The sequence below is a fragment of the Dipteris shenzhenensis genome, chromosome 32 (assembly GCF_047967505.1).
Source record: "Dipteris shenzhenensis isolate YYH24624 ecotype China chromosome 32, Dip_SZ_1.0, whole genome shotgun sequence".
Lineage (NCBI taxonomy): Eukaryota > Viridiplantae > Streptophyta > Polypodiopsida > Gleicheniales > Dipteridaceae > Dipteris > Dipteris shenzhenensis.
Window position 1 is genome coordinate 45,965,696 of NC_141627.1, and position 23,572 is coordinate 45,989,267.

At 44.9% G+C, this 23,572-nt stretch overlaps 1 pseudogene; it reads right to left on the reverse strand.

Moving 5' to 3' along the window:
• Nucleotides 1–1,508: 1,508 nt before the first annotated feature.
• The window catches only part of LOC147880857 (uncharacterized), a 48,546-nt pseudogene continuing 26,482 nt past the window's right edge, over nt 1,509–23,572 (reverse strand).

A 23,572-nucleotide genomic window follows, 5' to 3' on the forward strand; every position in this document is an offset into this window, starting at 1 on the left:
GCTTTGTTTTCTCTATATATATCTCTCTCTCCCATTATCTCTCTCCCTCTTTCACTCTTTCTCATAAACATTTAAATTTTTAATCAATTATAATGTATATATGTATATGTATAAATGTGTGTGTGTGTGTGTGTGTGTGTGTGTGTGTGTGTGTGTGTGTGTATGAAGGAGATTGGACATCTAATTTACATTGCACATAATAAAATTACAAGGAAATATGTTTAATATTGAGAGAATTCCTATGGACTCAATAGCAATAACCATGATGACAAATATTAAAAAAATGACAAAAATAAAAGCATAATTATAAGACAATGACAAACACAATATAAAAGATCAATCTCAAGATGGATATCAATTTTCATCTGCCAAGAGGTCTCTACAAGCATTAACATCCATATCTAAGCCCATGGACGTGGCTAGATCAATAAATAAACTCATTTCTTCATCATCCGAAGCATCTTCCATCAAGTCGTTATCTTTTCCATCTTCATATTTCCCACTATGGTGTACGTTGGAGAGAGGTTGCATTTCATCAACCTTAGTGGCATCCTCCTCTCTGCATGTGCATCCTGATGGCATCACTATGGGAGAATAGGGTGTTTGCAGCGGGTTATTACCACGACTTTGGAGAGAGAATGAGAAGGAGAAGAGAGAAGATGGGGAGGTGGAAAGAGGATATCAAGTGCCCTATTACCGCAGTTATTACCGCGCCTATTACCGCGATTATTACAGTTTAGAATGAATTTTAAACTCCTATCTTTTTTGATTGTGCCGGCTCTCTCTCTCTCTCTCTCTCTCTCTTCTACTATTATCTCTCCCCCTCTCTCACTTTCTCTCTCTCTCTCTCCCCCATCATCTCTCTTCCATTCTATTTTCCTCTCCCTCTCTTCATAAATATTTGAATTTTAAGTCACTTATAATATATTATGTTTGTCTATTTTTTGTTTTCTCTTTTTCTCTCTTTTTCATCATCTTTCTCTATTTCACACTTTCTCATAAATATATACATTTAAATAAATTATAATATATATATGTGTGTGTGTGTGTGTGTGTGTGTGTGTGTGTGTAAATGTATGTATATATGTATGTATGTATTTTGGACAAGTATGTATGTATATATTTCATAAAGATATAGATTTTAACTCACTTATATATTATGTTTGTTTTTATTTTCTCTATATATATATCTCTCTCTCTCCTATCATCTCTCTCTATTCTACTCTTTCTCATAAACATTTAAATTTTTAATCATTTATAATATATAGGTGTGTGTAAGTGTAAGTGTGTGTATATATGTATATATGTATAGATCTTAAGGAGATTGGACATCTAATTTACGTACTACCTAATAAATTCTAAAGAGATTTGTTCAATATTGAGAAAATTCCTATGGATTTAATGGCAAGGATTACGATGATAAATTTAAAAAAAGTGACAAAAATAGAAGCATAAATATAAGACAATGGCAAACACAATACAAAAGATCAATCTCAAAAAGATGGATATCAATTTTCGTCTGCCAAGAGGTCTCTACAAGCATTAGCATCCATATCTAAGCCCATGGTGGCTAGATCAATAAATAAACTCATTTCTTCTTTATTCGAAGCATCTTCCATTGAGTCGTTGTCATCTTCCTCATCTTCATGTTTCCCACTATGATGCGTGTTGGAGAGAGGTTGTATTTCATCAACCTCAGTGGCATCCTCCTCTGCATCTTCATGATGTGCTATATTAGGGTCGATAACATGCTCTACATCTATCTCTGCAAAGATGTCTCTGCAAAGATTGACCTACTTTATGGTGTGACTAGAATCACATACCATAGTCTTCTTTGATGTAGGGAAGGCACATAGAAGACCTATCAATAAAAAAATTAAAAACAAGAAGGTTAGGCAATGATCACTTGAATTCTATAAATTTAATTATAATTTATTGCATCTCTTTACCTGCTCGCAACTAGTAGGGTGTACCAAGATATCGGTTTTTCCATGATGAAACTTGGTGGAATCCACTATATGTAGACCACTCTCATGTTTCATCACCGCACCCACAAACCATCGACACTCAAAGAGAAATAAATGAAATGTTATGACATCCACCTTGATTATTCTTTCTATGGTTTCATAATACCTTACCTCCTCGCTTATAGTATCAAAGTTGCCCCCATCACTCCGCTATCGCTTGTGGCTCTGCTCTCATCCACCCTTCGGGTAAGAAAATGATGTCCTTGAGACCACATAGAGTTGAAAGTAAGACCTTGCAAAATTGTAAGATCCCAAAAATTTTGAGGTACAAAAAAAATTCTTTTTGTGCTCTTGTTCTCTCTCTCCTTCTAATTCTCTCCTTCTCTCTCTCTCTCTCTCCCTGCGGGCAAATGACCGCTTACTCTCTCTCTCTCTCTTTCTCTCTTCTTCTCTTTCTCTCTTTCTTTCTCTCTCTTTCTCTATTTCTCTTCTCTCTTTCTCTTCTCTCTTTCTCTCCTTCTCTCTCCCTCTCCTTCTCCTCTCTCTTCCGCCCTCCTCATGGCGGCGCATTTGTTGACCACCAAATTTTTTTTTTAAATCAATTTTTTTTTAAAAATTAAATTGGGCGGCTGCCTTGCGGCCGCTGCCATGCGCAACCATGCAAGGGGGGGGTCTCGACCCACCCTTCCGCCCTCACCTTATAAAACGGGCACCCGCGTGCAGAGCAGGGAGCACAACACACAGAGCAGACCGAGCCAGGCAGACTGTAGCTATGCACACACACCCGCGCACTCACGCACACACACCCGCACATACACTCACACGCACACACACACTCACACACACACACGCATGCACGACACCTACACACACACACTCATGCGCACTCTCACACACACACACACACTCACGCGCACTCTCACACACACACTCACTCACGCGCACTCTCACTCACATACTCACACACACACACACATATACACACACACACACACTCACACTCACATACACTCTCACACACACACACCGCACAACACACGCACACGACACACACGCACATACACTCACACCCACACACACAACTCACACACACACATTCACATACACACACTTGCACACACACTCACACACACACACACCGACACTTTCACACATACACACACTTTCACACACACATATACACACTCTCACACATTGACACATACACACTCACACACACACACACACTCTCACACACACTCACTCGCTCTTACACACACATACACCCATGCACACACACGGGCACACGCACATGCAGGACACACACACACACACCCCCTATATATATATCTATACGGAACCTGTCGCACACTCAGACGCACACATACAGCCTCGTCAGCCATAGAACGACAAGTGGACATGGACGGTCGACACGCCAAGATCAACACGGAGTATAACGAAGGGCGATGAACGGGTTAATGTGCCAACAGAGCAGAACCCACCTCGGCAACCCACCTCGGCAGCAGAACGGAGGCCACAAACGTTGACTGGGCAGACGCATCGTTTCAACCCGCAGTCTTACGACAGAGTTGTCCATCCTCGAGCTAAGGGTAAGTCTTTCTCGCATAATATCGGTTCATTGCACGCTTAGATGCAACGCTTACCGCTTCTCTCCTCCACTTCCTCATCGCCGCTACATTGTTCTTGCGTTCACTGACGTGTTCTCGTCCTCGCCTCTAGGATTGATTGCTATTCTCGGGATACTAAACCTGTCTTCTTTGAATTTTGGGAGTACTTTCTGAGCAGAAAAATATTTAATTACGTAAGGGTTAATCTCGTTGCAGGACGACCAAGAGATCAGTGTGGATAAGTTGTTGCCATGGTATAATGTTGTTTCTCTTGCAGGTAGTGTTATATGGGCTCAGGATCCCCGGCTAGAAATGGAGGGTCGATTTGGGTCAATTTACTAATCAAGGAGTATGTGCGTTTTTGTTATTTTTCTTGTGGATAATGTGTGGTGACGACCTCTGATGGTTAAAGTGTGTTGTAAGATGATGAAGTCTCATAAGATGTGAAAGTGATTGTATATTGTTTGAAAAGTGAAGGCCAATTATGACCAGGGACCAAGTGGATATGGTATCGGTTACCCTAGGGGTCGTATCGGAGGCTCCTACAAAGGTAGGGTCCTAACAAGCGATGGGTGCTTAAGCCAACGTGCCTGCTCTGACCTGGCAGCAAGAAGGCAAGGGTCCTTTCGGGGCTCGGTGAGAGATCCCCAACCCGTCCCAACTTCCTGACCAAACTAGTCTGGGAATCAGGCTGGCAGACCTCCGCGTCCTATCGGTATGGCCAGGATTCCCCTAGCCCCGATGGACTGACTTAGAGGCGTCCTACCCTCGAAGGACTGCCCCCAAGTGGTGGTGCGATGGAGAGAGAGAGAGAAAGAGAGAGAGAGAGAGAGAGTATCATCTTGCATGGCTGAGAGAGAGAGAGAGAGCATCATCTTGCATGGCTGAGAGAGAGGGAGAGAGTGCCCCTTGTATGAGTGTGAGGGAGAGAGAGAGAGAATATCTCTTTGCACGGCTGAGAGTGAGGGAGAGAGAGAATCATCTTGCCTGGCTGAGAGAGAGAGAGAGAGAGAGAGAGAGAAGAGATTAACTTCTTGTATGAGCGAGAGAGAGAGAGAGAGAGACTAACTTCTTGCATGAAAGAGAGAGAGAGAGAGAATGCTAATAGACTAGCGATATGCTCATATGGTGCAATCAATCTGATAAAAATTATCCAATCATGTACATCACTAACGAGACTGACAATTCAATCCCTCACAGGCGAGGGTTTCCCTACGACAACCAATTAGCAATTAACAACTAGAAATTTTGAAAGAGCTGCCAGGCAGCCTAGCCTTCAAGTTCGCCTGCAACAAGATTGTTCATTAGGGCCTCATGACATCTCAAAAAAAAAATCATCACTTAACAATCCACTTGAATAATAACACAATTAAAAAGATGAATTAACAAAGAAAGATCACAGCACATGGTTGAAGCCCCAGACCCTTATGGGTTCGACCGGGCCACCCATCCTCCCGCTCCAACTACGGACGAGGAGAAACTCGCTTCTTCGCAACAGGGATCTGATACCACCACCACTTCGATGGCCGTCCCTCGTCCTCGGCGTGCCAGAGCCCCAAAAGGACCCTTGCCTTCCTGCTGCCAGGTCAGATCACGCAGGTTGGCTTAAGCACCACTCGCTTGTTAGGACCCTACCTTTGTAGGCGCCCCCGATACGACCCCCAGGGTAAGCGGTACTAAACCCACTTGGTCCCTGGTCATAAGTCGCCTTCACGACCCCCAGGGTAAGCGACACCATGTTCACTTGGTCCCTGGTCATAAGTCGTCTTCACTTTTAAACAATATACAATTCATCACAAATAATCACTTTCACAACGTATGAGACTTTATCAACACACTTAAAACCATCATAGGTCATCACCACACATTATTCACAGCAAAATATCAACAACGCACATACTTCTCGAATAGTAAATCGACCCAAATCGATCCTCCGTTTCTAGCCGGGGATCCTGAGCCCATAAGACACTACCTGCAAGAAAAACAACATCAAACACCTATTTCATTAATTTTGGACTCTTGCACTGTCCAAATTCATTTTGTGAGATAATTTTGGATAAAACATTTCAAAAAAAGAGGCTCTTATAAAACAAAACATTGAGTCAAAAAGGAAGATTTAAAAAAATCAAATTAGAAAAAATGACGTGAGATGTTAAAAATAGAGTACATCACATTGTTAAAAGAGACAAAAAAGTAAGATTTTAAAAAATCAAATTAGAAAAAATGGCGTGACATGTTATGAAAACTAGAGTACATTTCAAAAAGAGCACATCACATTTGTAAAGAAGTAGATCATATTACTCAAAGCCATATGGTGCCAAAAAACACCTTAATACAGTCTCTCTTAACATCATCTTAACATCACATTTGTACAAGAAGTAGATCATATTACTCAAAGCCATATGGTGTCAAAAAACACCTTAATACAAGGCCATATGGTGTCAAAAAACACCTTAATACAAAGCCATATGGTGTCAAAAAACACCTTAATACAGTCTCTCTTATCTAAGTCTAGAAGATCTCATCATTGGTCTCTCTTATCTTCTCAACAACCCAATCCTTCACTGCCTCCACAGCTGTATCCTCAACATAATTACATGCGAAGAAGAAGTTTAAGCAATCACAAATTGTTTCTTTATAATTTCTCTGAGAGGCTCTTATTGTTCTCTCAGCATCCGCATCAAATCGCCCATGACGAGAGCTGCGATAACGCAGGTTACTTAAGAAATCTAATAGATCTTGTCGTGCTTTTATCATACGTCTTAGAAGTCTTTCACTGTCTGCTATCTTGAGAGTCTCCTCCCTCTCTGCGTGCCTTTGTGCAGCAAATTCCTCTCTCTCCATGTGTGTCAAAGGAGAACCTTGTCGAATTCTGGCCTCTCTCTGTGCTCCTTGGTCAGCAATCCATTCTTTGAGATTGTTAATTCCGAACTCCACGTCTTCGACAATGCCAAGGACATCCATGGGTGGGGAGATGATAAAGAAAGGGAGATGGACTACGATGCAAGAAAGAAGAGAGTGTCTGCGGAGGAAGAACTAGGATAGAAGATTACTTGGTTATCAAGATGGATGAAAGAAGACTCTGAGAGTGTTTGCGGAAGGACTAGGATAGAAGAATACAAGTTAATGAGAAGCACTAGGATGCAAGAAAGAAGAGAGTGTCTGCAGAAGAACTAGGATAGAAGAATACTTGGTTATCAGGATGGATGAAAGAAGACTCTGAGAGTGTTTGCGGAAGGACTAGGATAGAAGAATACAAGAAGAATACAAGTTAATGAGAAGCACTAGGATGGATGAAAGAAGAGAGTGTTTGTGGAAGAACTAGGATAGAAGAATACTTGGTTATCAGGATGGATGAAAGAAGACTTTGAGAGTGTTTGCGGAAGGACTAGGATAGAAGAATACAAGTTACTCAGAAGGATACTTGGTTATCAGGATGGATGAAAGAAGACTTAGAGAGTGTTTGCAGAAGGACTAGGATAGAAGAATACAAGTTACTCAGAAGGACTAGGATGTAAGAAATAAGAGAGTGTTTGTGGAAAGACTAGGATGGAAGAATACAAGTGCACTAAGGCACGATGTGTTCACTACGATAAGGATAAGGGTTGGAATAAAGTGAGTGGCACGATGTGTTCACTATGATAAGGGTTGGAATAAAGCGAGTGGAGATTGAATGCTCTACTTTAAGTGAGTGGAGACTGTCCAACTGAATAAAATTCTCATTACACAAGGATTTATTTCCAAATAATCACATCATCACACATTCATATCATAAAATTGTGTGCATGAAGAAATATATTACAAATATTACATCATCACATATTCATATCAAAATTCTCATCACACAAGGATTTATTTTCAAATAATCACATCATCACACATTCATATCATAAAATTGTGTGCATGAAATAAATATATTACAAATATTACATCATCAAATATTCATATCAGAATTCCCATCACACAAGGATTTATTTCCAAATAATCACATCATCACACATTCATATCATAAAATTGTGTGCATAAAGAAATTATATAAATATCATGATTATGCCACTTAAGTAATAAGTCACAAATTGGTGTATAATCAACAAAAACTACAAACACAACATCATACATGCATCACAACTCTTGTGATGCTTCTAGTGGAGACTCTGGCAACTCTTCGGATGCTTCCAATGGAGGCTGTGGTACTGTAGATGTACACTCGGTCTCTACTTCTTTTGTAGTATGTAGTGCTTTCGGAGTAGACTCAGTATCCTCTTCCTTAAATGCAAGCGGAGGCGGTGGCAACTCTTCTGATGCTTCCAGTGGAGGCTGTGGTGCTGTAGGTGTACATTGGGTCTCTACTTCTTCTGTAGTATGCAGTGCTTTCATAGTAGACTCAGTCTCCTCTTCCTTAAAGGGAAGCTCTGGTATTGCTTCAGTTGCACGTTGTATTCTAATGGCAGCAATTAGGTCTCGAATGATTTCAGCCCTAAACAATTGTATATCCTCCTCTGAATATTTGAGCTCCAAAGAGTCTTCCGATGAGATCTGTGGCATAAGTGAGAAAATTTCTTTGAAAATCAACATGCAGTTGTAGGCAACTCTCCACCCACAACTATGCCCATCTTCCTGCTCTACTACTAAACGCTTTTGGAAGTCTACCGAGTCTTTGTACTGTCCTGTTTCTCTGATAGCAGATACCAACTTCTCAATCGACCTGCTCATCGTGACATATTAAAAAAACTTAGTGTATCTATCACATAAGGTACATAATATAGAAGTAACAACAGATTAATAGAATACTTACGTTTGCACTGAGCCATGAAAGCCTGCAATGGAGTTAACAAACCAACAATAGTTGTCTTCAAGGTTCCAAACCACCAGACTCCAATGTTCCCTACACGAATAATTAAGAACCATTATTATTTAACACAATGTTGCCAGTACAAGATGAAAATAAAGGTTGCCATGATACTTACATCTCATGATATGCCATAAATAGGACTCGCACGCCATGTAAATGTAAAGGCTGTAATAATTTACAAACATCGGCTATTGTCTTTCTGCTATCGCTAAGTATAGGAGAAAGGAGGGAATCCAACATATACGCACGATTTTGTACGACTCTACCAAATCGTGAGATAACTATACTGCACCAACAAATAAATGAATATTAGCTTATTAGATTTAATCAAAATAAATGAATATTAGCTTATTAGCTTATTAGATTAAATCAAAATATTGAATTATCAAGTAGAGAAAAAGTTTGTATCAAACCTGAGAATGGCCATCATAACGTTGTTATTGACCTCATTTGAAGCTCTAGAGAGAATTGAAATCTCTTCTCTCCCAAATTCAAGATATTGAGGTCTATGTTGAATCATAACCCTAACATTAAAAGAGCTTCCCAATTCTTTTAATGAGGCCATGTTTGTAGAGTTGAGGTCATCTATCCTCTTTGACTCTTTGATGGCATTCATTTCGCAATCAATGATTGCTCGAATGGTACATGTTATAAATGCATAGAGATGCAAATCCGTATATGTTGATAGTGTGGTGTCATTTTGCATCTCAAAAATTTGACCAAGTACCAAAAAGCAATTGTAGCCCACCCTCCATCCACAATTATAGATGTGGCTATTATCTTGATGTGATACCTGACATGTTATATACTCTATTTGTTGTGCCAAGTCACATTGCCGCATTACTATGTCGATAGCATCTACTAATTTTCGAGCTGATCTGCATATCAAAACATATAACAACAGTGAATATGTGCATTGCATATCAATCTACATGTCAAGAAGTGACAACAAGTGAAGTCTATACTTACTCTAACACATTGCCATGGACGGATGTCATTGAGTTTGCAAAGAAGCACTTCTTCGCAAGGATGTCCACGACTACCAGACTCCAATGTGAGCTGCATTATCAATAAAGAATAATTACTGTGTTTGAGACAATTCTAGCAAATGCAATAGAAAAAACAAGTAGGGTTTGATGCTTACTTCTCATAATATGCTGTAAAAATAACTCGTGCGTCATTCATAGGAATGTGCTTCAACCACTTGCAAACATTCTCTATGGTTTCTTCTTTGTTGATAAGCACTTCCGAAATACGAGGATCGAGCATATATGAAACGCTTTGTATATTTTGCGGAAGATTTGCTATAACATTGCTATATTTAAAAAAAAAGTATTAGCTTCTTGGGTTTAATCAAAATAAGCAAAGTATAAAGCCAAGGAAAAGGCTGCATCAAACCTGAGGATGGTTGTAATGACTTTGACATTAACCTCATTCTTAGGATTCAAGAGGATTGAAATCTCTTCTTCACCAAATTCAAAAAAATGAGGTTGTTGTCGAATTAACAACATAGCAGTGAATGAACTTCCAATCTGCTCCAATAGATTCATATTTTTATGACTCATCTTATTGAGGGAGTAGTCTACATCGTATTCTTCTTCACTTGCTATGTCCTCCACATCCTCCTTCTGCCATAAAAATATAAAAAAGTTATGCGATGTACACATCCCAAATAAAGGCTTAAACAAGCAGATAAGGTTTCATATATGATTTCATTAGTGTAAGTCTCTCCTCTGCTTGGAGCAAAAATTTAAAAAGGTTTCACACACGCTTTCATTAGAGTGAGTCTCTCCTTCTCTTGGATGAAAAATTTAAAAAGTTATGAGATTTACACATCCCAAATAAAAATAATGGTTTAAATAATCATAGAAGTATAAAGATAGCATGCTTTCATTAGACAAGTTATGAGATTTATACATCCCAAATAAAATTAATGGTTTAAATAATTATAAAAGTATAAAGATAGTATGCTTTCATTAAACTCATTCTCTTCTCCTTTTGGAGGAAAATATAAAAAAGTTATGAGATTTATACATCCCAATTAAAGGCTGGAACAAGTATACAAGTATAAAGATAAGGTTTTATACATGCTGCAATGTAGTCATATTTTCATGTTGTTTCCCAATGGTAGTAATTAGATGCTGAATACTCTCAGCCCGAAATGCTAGCAGATCAGCTTCTGTATATGATTCCATTTTGACTGGTAACTCCAAATCAAAAATCTCTCTAAGAAACAACATGCAGTTGTAGGCGACTCTCCACCCACAACTGTGTCCATCTTTTTGCTCCACTGGCAGACGTCTTTTGAATTCTACTTGATCTTGTTGCTCCGTGGTTGTTCTGACAGCAGATACTAGCCGATATGCAGCACTGTCCAGCATGACATATGAAATATATTAATATGTCATGATCATAAGATACAAAATAAGAAAGTATCAAAAATATTAAGAGAATAATTACCTTGGGGAGTTGGCATGATAGCCTTCTATTGAATTCACAAACCATAAATGGTTGAGTTCAAGGTCCCAGAAGATCAGACTCCAATGTGAGCTACACGACCAGAATAAAAATGATTATTGTTTTACACAAACTTGCCAAAGAAATAGTAAAAATAAGGTTAGAGTTGATACTTACGCCTCATGATAAGGCATTAAGATGACTCGCACCCCATCTAAATTCAAAGGGCTTAACCAGGTACAAACATCTTCTATAGTCTTTTGAGGAGAGCTAAGAATAGAAGAAAGGAGAGCATCGAGCATGTAGACACGATGCTGCACTGTACTAGGAAGTTGAGAAATAACTACACTGCACCAAGAAATAAACAAACATTAGCTCATAGAATTGATTTGCATTCTGCACTAGGAAACTGATATATAACTGAACTGTGAATAAATAAACAAATGTTAGCTTATTGAAGTAGCAATAAATAAATAAACATTACCTGAGAATGGCCAATATAACATTGTCATTAACCTCTTTTAAAGGATTGGAGAGGATTGAAACCTCCTCTCTACCAAAGCTTAAATACTGAGGTTCTCGTTTCAAAACGATCTTAACTTGAAATGAGCTCTCCATTTTATCTAATGCAGCTAAATTTGATTTTTCAATCAAATTTAGAGGTGGTTGCATTGTTGAAGTGGAAGGGAGTGCCTCCGTATTGACTTCATCCATTTCTTCTCCCTCTATTTCCTGTAAATAAATATGAGAGATTAGAGTCATTATCTTTAAATTTAAATCTTATTTAAAAAATTGTATTTAGTTGAGAAATAGAGAGTTCATACCGCTAAGTATTGTCGTAGTGGCCTTTTTTCATAACCCTGCGAGCCATAATTATCAAAGAGGGCATCATCATATTTGTCTTCATCCACCAACCTCTCTGTGAATGGGTCATGTAAGTCCATCTTTTCATCATTAACAACTGGGACATTATGATCTTCAAGGTAATCATCCATGTCATCGGTGTCCTTGTGGTCTATCTCTTTTTCATAGCCTGTGGTTAGATCTGCTTGAAGCTGGAAATAGGCCATGAAATGCTTATTTTCAATAATATTGGTGGAGTTGCCTTTTCTTAGGAGATCCTCAAATAAATATCCCATCCTGCACAAGGTGACCTCCCAACCTGCCGGCAGCAAATTCTCCATCATGGTAAGCAAGAGACTCCCACTTTTTGCAGGACTTCCGTAGTTGTTTTTTTGATAATGTATGGACCTGGGAATATCTTGCTCTTCTAGCATCAATCTCAAATTATTTGAATTCCCTCTTATGTTCTTTTGTAAAGAGTGATCAGGGTTGGGACTCCGCATACATAGAAAGAATGATTCAAGAGTTTGAATCGCTATGCCACATTCTCTCTTGCCTCTCTTTGCTGCATAAACACCACTATAGATCTTCAAATCTGATGAATATGCTCGCTCTAGAGTAACCTGCATGGCTTCTTTGTCTTTTTTATCAACAAATATGACAATGTTACAAATCGCCACTTTGCTAATGGTGGTATATACTATTCTATCAATGAAGTTATGGATATCATCGCTAGAAACTTCATTGATAAAGAATAGTTGTGGCTTATCCCATGCTGACTCATTCTTAAAGAAGTCATCTTCTGAGACTCCCCTGAAGTTGACAAGCTTTCCAGACTCTGCCGTAACCTCTACATTGAATTGAAAGCTTTGGTGCATATCTGTTGGCATTCTTATCTCGCTGATTAATCTTTCCACATATGCAACCACCTGTTGTGGGATCTCTTTTCTCATATAAGAGGTTACTATTTCCGACCCATCTTCATCCTTTTTAATCCACCTGTTGGCCCATAGCTTTACCTTGGGTGTTGACAAAGAAGCTATATGCTTCACCACATTAGAGTCAATGTTGCAATGAGTAAGTGGAATTTGTTTCTCTGACAGCAAATACTTGATGGCACTATGCACTGCATCACGCCTCACCTGTACATTGATGCATTCTTCCATGCAGTGGTCTTTGTCTTTTTTTCCAAAAAACCATTCTTTCTTTAAAATTCTTTGTGCTGCCATGGATGCATACTTATCAGGTAAGTACTTTACAGGCCTCCACATCCTTGCCGTCAACTCCTTCTTATCCATTACCTTTGACTTGCCGGAGATAAACAAAGGAGCTTCATAGGTCAGCTGTCCACGCTCACAAGCAATGCACGTTTCAAGCATCTCATTGAACACTTCAACAAGACGAAAGATGATAGAAGTATAGTCGGCATATCTGTCCCTCACCACCTTGAGGCTTGTCATACTTTCTTCCCGCTCTTGGTTTCCCCTAGGCACAACTGCACTCAAAGAAGTATAAAAGTTTGTGAGTGTGTCGGCGTCTGCTTTTGTGACCTTTCGCTTCAAATCAGGATTTGGGGAACCAAATGTTGTCCATATCACCCTTGCCTTCTGTAAGACCTCTGATGTTGAGGATATCTTACGCTTTCCATGGACATAATGATTAAGTCTTTCGGACTCAATCAAATACTTAATCTCATGCTTGAATATACAGATCGTTGCAGGATAATAATGGAATGAGCTTATCTTTACAAATTGTTCTAGAGTGAGTCTTTTGCCCTCCTTTGCTTCCCTTGCGATCTGATTACAAGCATAAGCCCAATGTTGACCATCAATGGGCTGGAATCTGCAATGAAGGAGAAATTCCTTCTTGACTTCCTTTAGCATATTCTCTCCTTGTGCCTCTTCGCCTTGTTCATGTGGAATATTTTTTAGAGTGTTTTTAAAGAATTGATTGAAGATCTCCTCAAAATGTGTAGGCCCTGTAAATGTTATTTGATCCAGAAAACTATTTTTGGTTGGACAAAACATTATTGGGCGCAAGACCACATTACTTGCCACAGGTTTCTTACCATCTCTCAAAGCCTCGTATATTTGCATTGCATAGGATATATCAAGGCTTCGGCTATTAGTAAACAGAGCTGCAGCTTCCACATCTTTGGCATTCACAAACCACGTCCTTTGACCCCAGATATATCCCACATCATCATCTGTAACTGCTTCATTAAGACGCAGATTAAGATTTTTAATTGATGTGAGTTCATCTTGATCATCTTCAGCCTCGGATTCTGAGTCTTCTTCATCTTTCTCTTTTTTTGACCGTTTTTCATCCACATTATCTTTCTCTACAGTGGGACGATGTCTTTTCTTACTGCTTGGAACCGTGGCTCTTGCAGTACTAGCCTTTTGCATTTCACGTCGTGGTTTGCTAGTAAGAGCTTCTAGCATAACTGCAGTGGATCGACCTTGATCTTCTTCAATTTTTGCTAATTCCCGTGCACTCAAGGCTTGTTTTTCATCATCCTTAGTTACATTCACCATTTCTGGCTCTACAAGTTTGCACTCATGTTCTACAGGTTTGTGACAGTGTGCCTGTTCTTCTTGTCCCTGCATTGAAGTCTGAGCTTTTTGATCTCCTTCATGTGATGATTCTTGCATATGGAGAGCATATTCTGCATCCTGAAAGTATTCAAGCATTATCTTTGCATGCATCCTTTTTGCCACCACACTAGGAAATTGCTCCCAAGTATATGAAAGAGTCTCCAATGCCCTTTGCAACTCTGGAAACTTTGATGGTTGAGGAGGAGGCATCACAAAGGTCTTTGCGTCTCTCCTTGACACAATAAAATGCATACCGCCAACTTCAGGATCTGAACTCTTTGTTAAAATATCCACAAAGGTGTCTTTTCGCTGAATTATTATGCCTACTACAAGGCTTGAAGTCATATCTTTTTTGAAGAAAGTAGCATCCCATGGATCTTCAACACCATTGAACTCCCTTTTTGACATAAGTAGAAAGAGTCTCTTTTCCTTTTGATGAAGAAACCAGGCTCTTCTACCCATGTGATATCGAGTCCACCTACCAAAGCCATTGGGGCTATATTCCTTTCCTTTGAAATTCAAAGTGACATCAGAAACCCATTCTCTGATCTCAGAGTCATCTAGCATAGCCATCACATTAGCTGATTGCTCCATAATCCTACAAGAAAAGATAATGAAGAATTTAGATACATACAAGTAAAGTACAATATACAACCCTTGATACAATAAATGTGGAAAATAGCCCAAAAGGCTTTACAAGGCTTCATATGGCAATAAATGTGGGAAATAGCCTAAAAGGCTTTACAAGGCTTAAATATTTGTACAAATGTAAAAGAATTAGCCAATAAAGCTTTACAAGTAATATAAAATGTCATCTAGTGATAAAGCTTCAATCTTCGTGAAGATTCATGTAATCTGTCCATCCATTGATATCTGAGCACTGATACCCAACTGTTGCAATCTATCCACTAAAAACTGTTCCACTGATATCCACTTATGCAGCCCACATGATATCCACTTATGCATCCCACTGATACTCGTTAATTAGTGAATGGTCGGGATGGTCGGGTTTATTACAAGGCGCTTCATATGACAATAAATGTAAAAAATAGCATAAAAGGCTTTACAAGGATTTTTATGACAATAAATGAGCTTAAATATTTATACAAATGCAATAAAAATAACCAATAATCATCAAGCTCCAATATGTCCCATGACATGTAATCTATCCACTGATATATGCAATCTGTCCACTGATATCTGCTCATGCAATCTGTCCACTGATATCTGCTCATGCAATCTGCCCACTGATAAACTTCTTGGTAAATGGTAAAAGGTCTTATTTAATAGCATGTTATGAGTGTTAAACCGCATGTGAGCGAAGGGACTGACAACGATTAGGAACTAGTTAGAAAAATTTGAGCATGGCTTCGATTGGCAACTTGGAGAATTGTCTCTCCTCTAAGGCAATCTAATCTATGCTAAACTATGCTAAACCAACCGTCGAAGCGAAGAAAAGCAATAAATAATTTCTTTTTCTGTGTTCATTTTAATGTGCTGGGGTTTAAGAGGCTTAAATATGCAAAAGAAGGGGTTGTGATGTAGAGGCTAAACCTGCATGTGATATAAATAAAGAACAAGTATCTAAAGAAAAGTTAACATTTTTCAATTTAAAAGATGAATATATATAAAAACATTATCTCACCTTCAAAACAAACCATAAATTCACTCTTTTATAATTTTTTAAAAGTATAATATAAAGTATGTAAATATATAAAACTCTTTTTACTTTCTCTCTCTCTCTCTCTCTCTCTCTCTCTCTCTCTCTCTCTACTCCTAAATCTCTTTGCAGCCATAGTCAAGACACCTCATTCTCTCTCTTAATCTCTCTCTCTCTCTCTATAACTCTTAAGTATTTTTCATTCCTCTCTCTCTCTCCCTCTCTCTCCCTCTCTCTCTTTCTTTCTCTCTCCCTCTCTCTCTTTCTCTCTCTCTCCCTCTCTCTCCCTACTCTCTCCCTCCCTCAAGGAGCCACGGTCCCCAAGAGAAGCCAAGGTCCCCAAGAGACCGGCTTCTCTCTCTTAATCTCTCTCCCTCTCTCTTCTCTCTCTTTCTTTCTCTCCCTACTCTTCTCTCTCATTTAAAAATATAATATAAAAGATGTAAATATATAAAACTCTCTTTACTTTCTCTCTCTCTCTCTCTCTCCTCCTAAATCTCCTTGTAGCCATAGTCAAGACACCTCATTCTCTCTCTTAATCTCTCTCTCTCTCTCTTTGACAACTCTTAAGTATTTTTCTCTCTATCCTCATCCCACTTATTCTCTCTCTCCCTCTCTCTCCCTCTAGCACAGAAGTTTCATTCCTCTCTCTCTCTCTCTCCCTCTCTCTCTCTCCCTCTCTCTCCCTAAGTCTCCCTCTTCTCTTCTCTCTCTCTCTCTCTTTTCCTCTCTCCTCTCGCCACGTTTCATTCCCATAAACTTTCTCTCTCTCTCCCTCTCTCTCCCTACTCTCTCCCTCCCTCAAGTAGCCACGGCCCCCAAGAGACCCGCTTCTCTCTCTTAATCTCTCTCCCCCTCTCTCCTCTCTCTTTACCAGCTTCTCTCTCTTAATCTCTCTCCGCCTCTCTCCTCTCTCTTTCTTTCCCTCCCTACTCTTCTCTCTCTTAATCTCTCTCCGCCTCTCTCCTCTCTCTTTCTTTCCCTCCCTACTCTTCTCTCTCATTTAAGGAGCCCCTCTTCTCTGTGTGAATCTCTCTCTCTCTCTCCCTCTCTTAAGGAGCCCCTCTTCTCTCTCTTAATTTCTCTCTTTCCCTCCCTCCCTATTCTCCCATTTCTCAAATTTACAAACTCGAATATAAATAAAAAACTAATTAAAATAGAACTCAAAAACTCAAATAAGAAACTAATTTAAAAAGAATTGTAATGCCTTCTAAAAGACCACCCTCCTCAAAACTTTAAGAATAAACTAATTGAAAAAGAATTATAAGTAAAGAAAAAGAATTACAATACGAATTTTAAGAAATAGAACTCAAAAACCTTAACAAGAAACTAATTGAAAAGAATTGTAAGTAAAGAAATAGAATTACAAGACGAATAAAAAAGAATGCAAGTACCTGGAAAAAGTGAAAAAAGTAAGGCTCGGCTTATCCTTTCTCTTCCGCTCTTGGTTGCTTCAATGAAACGAGGAGAGAGTTAAAACTAGTCCACTCCTACACATAAATTTGAATTTTCAAAAAAGAGAGGGAAATTTGAATTCATTATAAATTTGAATTCAAATTTGTGTTCAACATTCTTCTTATACTTTCTTCTTATACGTTCCTTTTGAATTCAAATTTATGTTCAACATTCTTCTTGATACTTTCTTCAACATTCTTCTCGATTCTCGTAAGTCCTTTTCATTCTCGTAAGTCCTTTTCATGTAAGTCCTTTTCATTCTCGTAAGTCCTTTTCATTCTTCTCGTAAGTCAAATCTTATTTTTCGTTCTTGCTCGTGATAGTAAGTCAAATCCTCCTCTCCCATCTCTCTCTCTCCTTCTCTCTCTCTCCTCTCTCTCCTCTCCTTCCCTCCATCCATCCCTCGACCCAATCCTCTCCTCCAACCTCCTTCCCTCCTCTCCTCCAACCTCCTTCCCTCCTCTCCCTCCGCCGTCAAAACTCCTCCCTTCCCTCCTTTCTCCCTCCTTCCCCAAAATCCCCCTCCCCTCTTGCTACCCTTCCCCTCTCCCGTCGCCTAACCTCTTCCTCCCCTACCCCTTTTTCCCCTACCCCCTTTTAACCTTCCTCCCTTTTCCCCACCCCCCTTGGCGACCCCCCCAACCTTTCCACCCTCTTCCCCACTCTCCCTTTGGCCCCCCCTCCCTCCTTCCTTGGCGACCCCCCCCTCCTCTCACCCAGCTCCCCCTCCGCCCTCCCTGGGGCTGGCCGCCAGCCCCCCCTCTCCTCACTCCCTGGGCTGGCGGCCGCGGCCGCCAGCCCCCCCCCCCTCCTCTCACCCACCCCCCACCCCTCCCCCCCCCTCCTCGCGGCCGCCAGCCCCCCCCCCCTCCTCTCACCCACCCCCCACCCCTCCCCCCCCCTCCTCTCACCCAGCCCCTCCCCCTCTTCACCCTCCCCCCCCCTTCCCAACCCACCCATCCCCCCCCCTTCACGCTCCCTGGCTGGCGGCCGCGGCCGCCAGCCCCCCCCCCTCCTCTCACCCAGCCCCCCCCCTTCTCCTTCCTCTCTCCCTAGGTTGGCGGCCGCGGCCGCCAGCCCCCCCCCTCCTCTCACCCACCCCCCCCCCCTCACACTCCCGCCCCCCCTTCGCAACCCACCCATCCCCCCCTTGACCCTCCCTGGCTGGCGGCCGCGGCCGCCAGCCCCCTCCCCCCCTCTCACCCAGGGGGGGTCTTCACCCTCCCCCCCCCCCCTTCGCGACCCACCTATCCCCCCTTCACCACCCTCCCTGGCTGGCGGCCGCGGCCGCCAGCCCTACCCCCCTCCTCTCACCCAGCCCCCCCCCCCTCTCCTCTCACCCAACCTCTTCGCAACCCCCTCTCCTCTCTCCCTGGGCTGGCGGCCGCGGCCGCCAGCCCCCCCCCCCTCCTCTCACCCAGCCCCCCTCTCTTCGCTCTCCCCCCCCCCCCCTTTCGGAACCCACCCTCCCTGGCTGGCGGCCGCGGCCGCCAGCCCCCCCCCCCCTCCTCTCACCCAATCCCCCCCTCTTCACCCGCCCCCCCCCTTTCGCAACCCCTCCCCCACCCCCCCTTCCCCCCCTCAGCCGCTCCCCCACCCTCCCGGGCTGGCGGCCGCGGCCGCCAGCCCCCCCTCTTCACCGCGCCCGCCCCCTCCCCCTCTCAGCCGCGCCCCCCCTCCCTCCTCCCCCCCTTCAGCCGCTCCCTCACCCTCCCTGGCTGGCGGCCGCGGCCGCCAGCCCCCCCTCTTCACCCTCCCCCCCTCAGCCGCGCCCCCCTCCCTCCCCCTCTCCCCCCCTCTTCACCCGCCCCCCCCCTTTCGCAACCCCTCCCCCACCCCCCCTTCCCCCCCTCAGCCGCTCCCCCACCCTCCCGGGCTGGCGGCCGCGGCCGCCAGCCCCCCCTCTTCACCGCGCCCCCCCCCTCCCCCTCTCAGCCGCGCCCCCCCTCCCTCCTCCCCCCCTTCAGCCGCTCCTTCACCCTCCCTGGCTAACGGCCACGGCCGCCAACCCCCCCTCTTCACCCTCCCCCCCTCAGCCGCGCCCCCCTCCCTCCCCCTCTCCCCCCCTCTTCACCCGCCCCCCCCCTTTCGCAACCCCTCCCCCACCCCCCCTTCCCCCCCTCAGCCGCTCCCCCACCCTCCCGGGCCGCGGCCGCCAGCCCCCCCTCTTCACCGCGCCCCCCCCTCCCCATCTCAGCCGCGCCCCCCCTCCCTCCTCCCCCCCTTCAGCCGCTCCCTCACCCTCCCTGGCTGGCGGCCGCGGCCGCCAGCCCCCCCCTCTTCACTCTCCCCCCCCTCCCCCCCTCAGCCCCCTCCCCCTCTCTTCACTCTCCCCCCCCTCCCCCCCTCCTCTCACCCAGCCCCCCCCCCTCTCCTCTCACCCAACCCCTTCGCAACCCCCTCTCCTCTCTCCCTGGGCTGGCGGCCGCGGCCGCCAGGCCCCCCCCCCCTCCTCTCACCCAGCCCCCCTCTCTTCGCTCTCCCCCCCCCCCCTTTCGGAACCCACCCTCCCTGGCTGGCGGCCGCGGCCGCCAGCCCCCCCCCCCTCCTCTCACCCAATCCCCCCCTCTTCACCCGCCCCCCCCCTTTCGCAACCCCTCCCCCCCCCCCCTCCTCTCACCCAATCCCCCCCTCTTCACCCGCCCCCCCTCCCTCCTCCCCCCCTTCAGCCGCTCCCTCACCCTCCCTGGCTGGCAGCCGCGGCCGCCAGCCCCCCCTCTTCACCCTCCCCCCCTCAGCCGCGCCCCCCTCCCTCCCCCTCTCCCCCCCTCTTCACCCGCCCCCCCCCTTTCGCAACCCCTCCCCCACCCCCCCTTCCCCCCCTCAGCCGCTCCCCCACCCTCCCGGGCTGGCGGCCGCGGCCGCCAGCCCCCCCTCTTCACCGCGCCCCCCCCTCCCCCTCTCAGCCGCGCCCCCCCTCCCTCCTCCCCCCCTTCAGCCGCTCCCTCACCCTCCCTGGCTGGCGGCCGCGGCCGCCAGCCCCCCCCTCTTCACTCTCCCCCCCCTCCCCCCCTCAGCCCCCTCCCCCTCTCTTCACTCTCCCCCCCCTCCCCCCCTCCTCTCACCCAGCCCCCCCCCCCTCTCCTCTCACCCAACCCCTTCGCAACCCCCTCTCCTCTCTCCCTGGGCTGGCGGCCGCGGCCGCCAGGCCCCCCCCCCTCCTCTCACCCAGCCCCCCTCTCTTCGCTCTCCCCCCCCCCCCCTTCGGAACCCACCCTCCCTGGCTGGCGGCCGCGGCCGCCAGCCCCCCCCCCCCCTCCTCTCACCCAATCCCCCCCTCTTCACCCGCCCCCCCCCTTTCGCAACCCCTCCCCCACTCCCCCTTCCCCCCCTCAGCCGCTCCCCCACCCTCCCGGGCTGGCGGCCGCGGCCGCCAGCCCCCCCTCTTCACCGCGCCCGCCCCCTCCCCCTCTCAGCCGCGCCCCCCCTCCCTCCTCCCCCCCTTCAGCCGCTCCCTCACCCTCCCTGGCTGGCGGCCGCGGCCGCCAGCCCCCCCTCTTCACCCTCCCCCCCTCAGCCGCGCCCCCCTCCCTCCCCCTCTCCCCCCTCTTCACCCGCCCCCCCCCTTTCGCAACCCCTCCCCCACCCCCCCTTCCCCCCCTCAGCCGCTCCCCCACCCTCCCGGGCTGGCGGCCGCGGCCGCCAGCCCCCCCTCTTCACCGCCCCCCCCTCCTCCCCCTCTCAGCCGCGCCCCCCCTCCCTCCTCCCCCCCTTCAGCCGCTCCCTCACCCTCCCTGGCTGGCGGCCGCGGCCGCCAACCCCCCCTCTTCACTCTCCCCCCCCTCCCCCCCTCAGCCGCGCCCCCCTACCTCCCCCTCTCAGCCGCTCCCCCCTCCTCTTAGCTGCGCCCCCCCCTCCCCCTCTCAGCCGCTCCCCCCTCCTCCTCTCAGCCCCCCTCTGCACCCACCCGCTTCCCTCCCACCCGCCGCGCCAGCCTCCCCTCCCACCCCGTTCCCTCACACCCACCTCCCTCTTCGCCCCTTCTTCCCCTCCCTTCCTCCTCCCTCCCGTCCCACCCTCTTCCTCCCCTCCCTTCCTCCTCCCTCCCCTCCCCTGAACCTTTCTCTCTCTAATTTCTCTCTTCAAATTTTAAAAAAGAAACTAGAAAAAAAAGTTTGCAAGTACCTGGAAATAGTTTGTAAGTTTGCTCTTTCTTGCTTTCTTGCTCTTCCTTCCTTGCTCTCTTGATCGTCCTTGCTTTCTTGCTTGAATGAAATGAGGGGAGAAAGAATGAATGAAGGAAGACTATATATAAGAAAAATTAGGTTTTCCTCCTCCTCTCCTATTGGCTTTCCATTCCTCCCCTCTCTCCTATTGGCTTTTCATTTATCTCCTCTCCCATTGGCTCCCATTACTCCCCCTCTCCTATTGAACCCCCATCCCTCATCCATTAGCCCTCCTCCCATCCATCCATTTCTTCTTCCTCCCCATTGCCACCACTCCCATCCCACATTTCCACCACGTCCCATTTTCCAAAATCCCATATTTCCCCATCTCACCCTCCTCTTTTTCATCCCCTATTAACTTCCTCACTCATTTCACTCCCTTATTAGCCTACTCCCCTATTACCTTCCCCTCTCCCATTCCATTCTTCCCTCCCCACTCTCACTTCCACTTCCCATTACTCACTTGCCATTTAAAAACTATTAATATATTATTATACTATTTTTTATACTAATTATCATACACCCTTATTACTTCCCTATCCTATTCCACTCCTCCCTCCTCATTCCCACTTCCACTTCCCATTACTCACTTGCTATACACATTTGCAAACTATTAATATATTATTACATAATTTTTTATACTATTTGTAAACTTACATATGGGCAAAATCACAGGTGTCAAAGCGATCCTATTGTGGTTATACAACAACTGTGCTTTTATTCAAGGGTATATTTATCCTCATCAACAAGCTTATTTACTCAAGGTATGAAGTGCATAATTTGTGCACTAGGTGTTACTTTGTGCCAAAATTGTTTGCCACACACACACACACATATACATATACCGAGAATTTTCTAATATTATCGCATCTACATTTCTCCAATGGGCACAAAACTTTGTACACTCCTCAACCTAGGTCTTATTGACTTGCATACAAAGTGGTGCACCCATCTCATAAGTGCTTGTTCGGATAACACACTTCCTATGTATTTTATGACGATTGTGCATAACACTAGGAACAAAATGGTGTATCATGTGAGACAGACTATGCAAAGCATATCCAATGGACACAAGACTTTACACGTTCCTCAACCTAGGCAGTATTGACTTGTGTGCAAAGTGGCATCCCCATCCGATAAGTACTTGTTTGAAAAATACACCTACGATCGTGTTTTTTGACGATTATGCATGACACTAAGGCAATAATGGTGTTTTATGCTTGATCGACAATGCAAAGCATATCCGATGGGCACAATACTTTGCACACACCTTCAACTAGGTAGAATCGACTTACATGCAAAGTGGCATGCCCATCCCATAAGTGCTTGATCCTATAACATACCTAGAAACGTGTTTTTTGACGGATGTGCATGACACTAGAGTAAAAATAGTATTTAATGCTCGATAGACCATGCAAAGGATATCCGATGGGCACAAAACTTTTTGTACGCCTCAACCTAGGTGGTATTGAAATGTTCTCAATGAGGCACACCCATCCGATAAGTACTTGGTCAGATAACACACCTAATGGCGTGTTTTTTTGTGAATGTGCATGTCATTAGGAAAAAAATGATGTATAATGCGTGATCGACCATGCAAATCATATCCGATGGTGACAATACTTTGCACGCACCTCAACGTAGTTAAAACGGACTTGCGTGCAAAGTGGAGCCCCCATATGATAAATATTTATTTGAATAACACACCTATGGCCGTGTTTTTATATGGTTGTGCATGACACTAAGGCAAAAACGGTGTGTTATGCTTGATCGACAATGCAAAGCATATCCGATGGGCACGATACTTTGCACACACCTTCAACTAGGTGTAATTGACTTACATGCAAAGTGGCACGCCCATCGCATAAGTGCTTGATTAGATAACACACCTAGCAGTGTGTTTTTTTACGAATGTGCATGGCACTAAGGCAAAAATAGAATTTAATGCTCGATCGACCATGCAAAGCA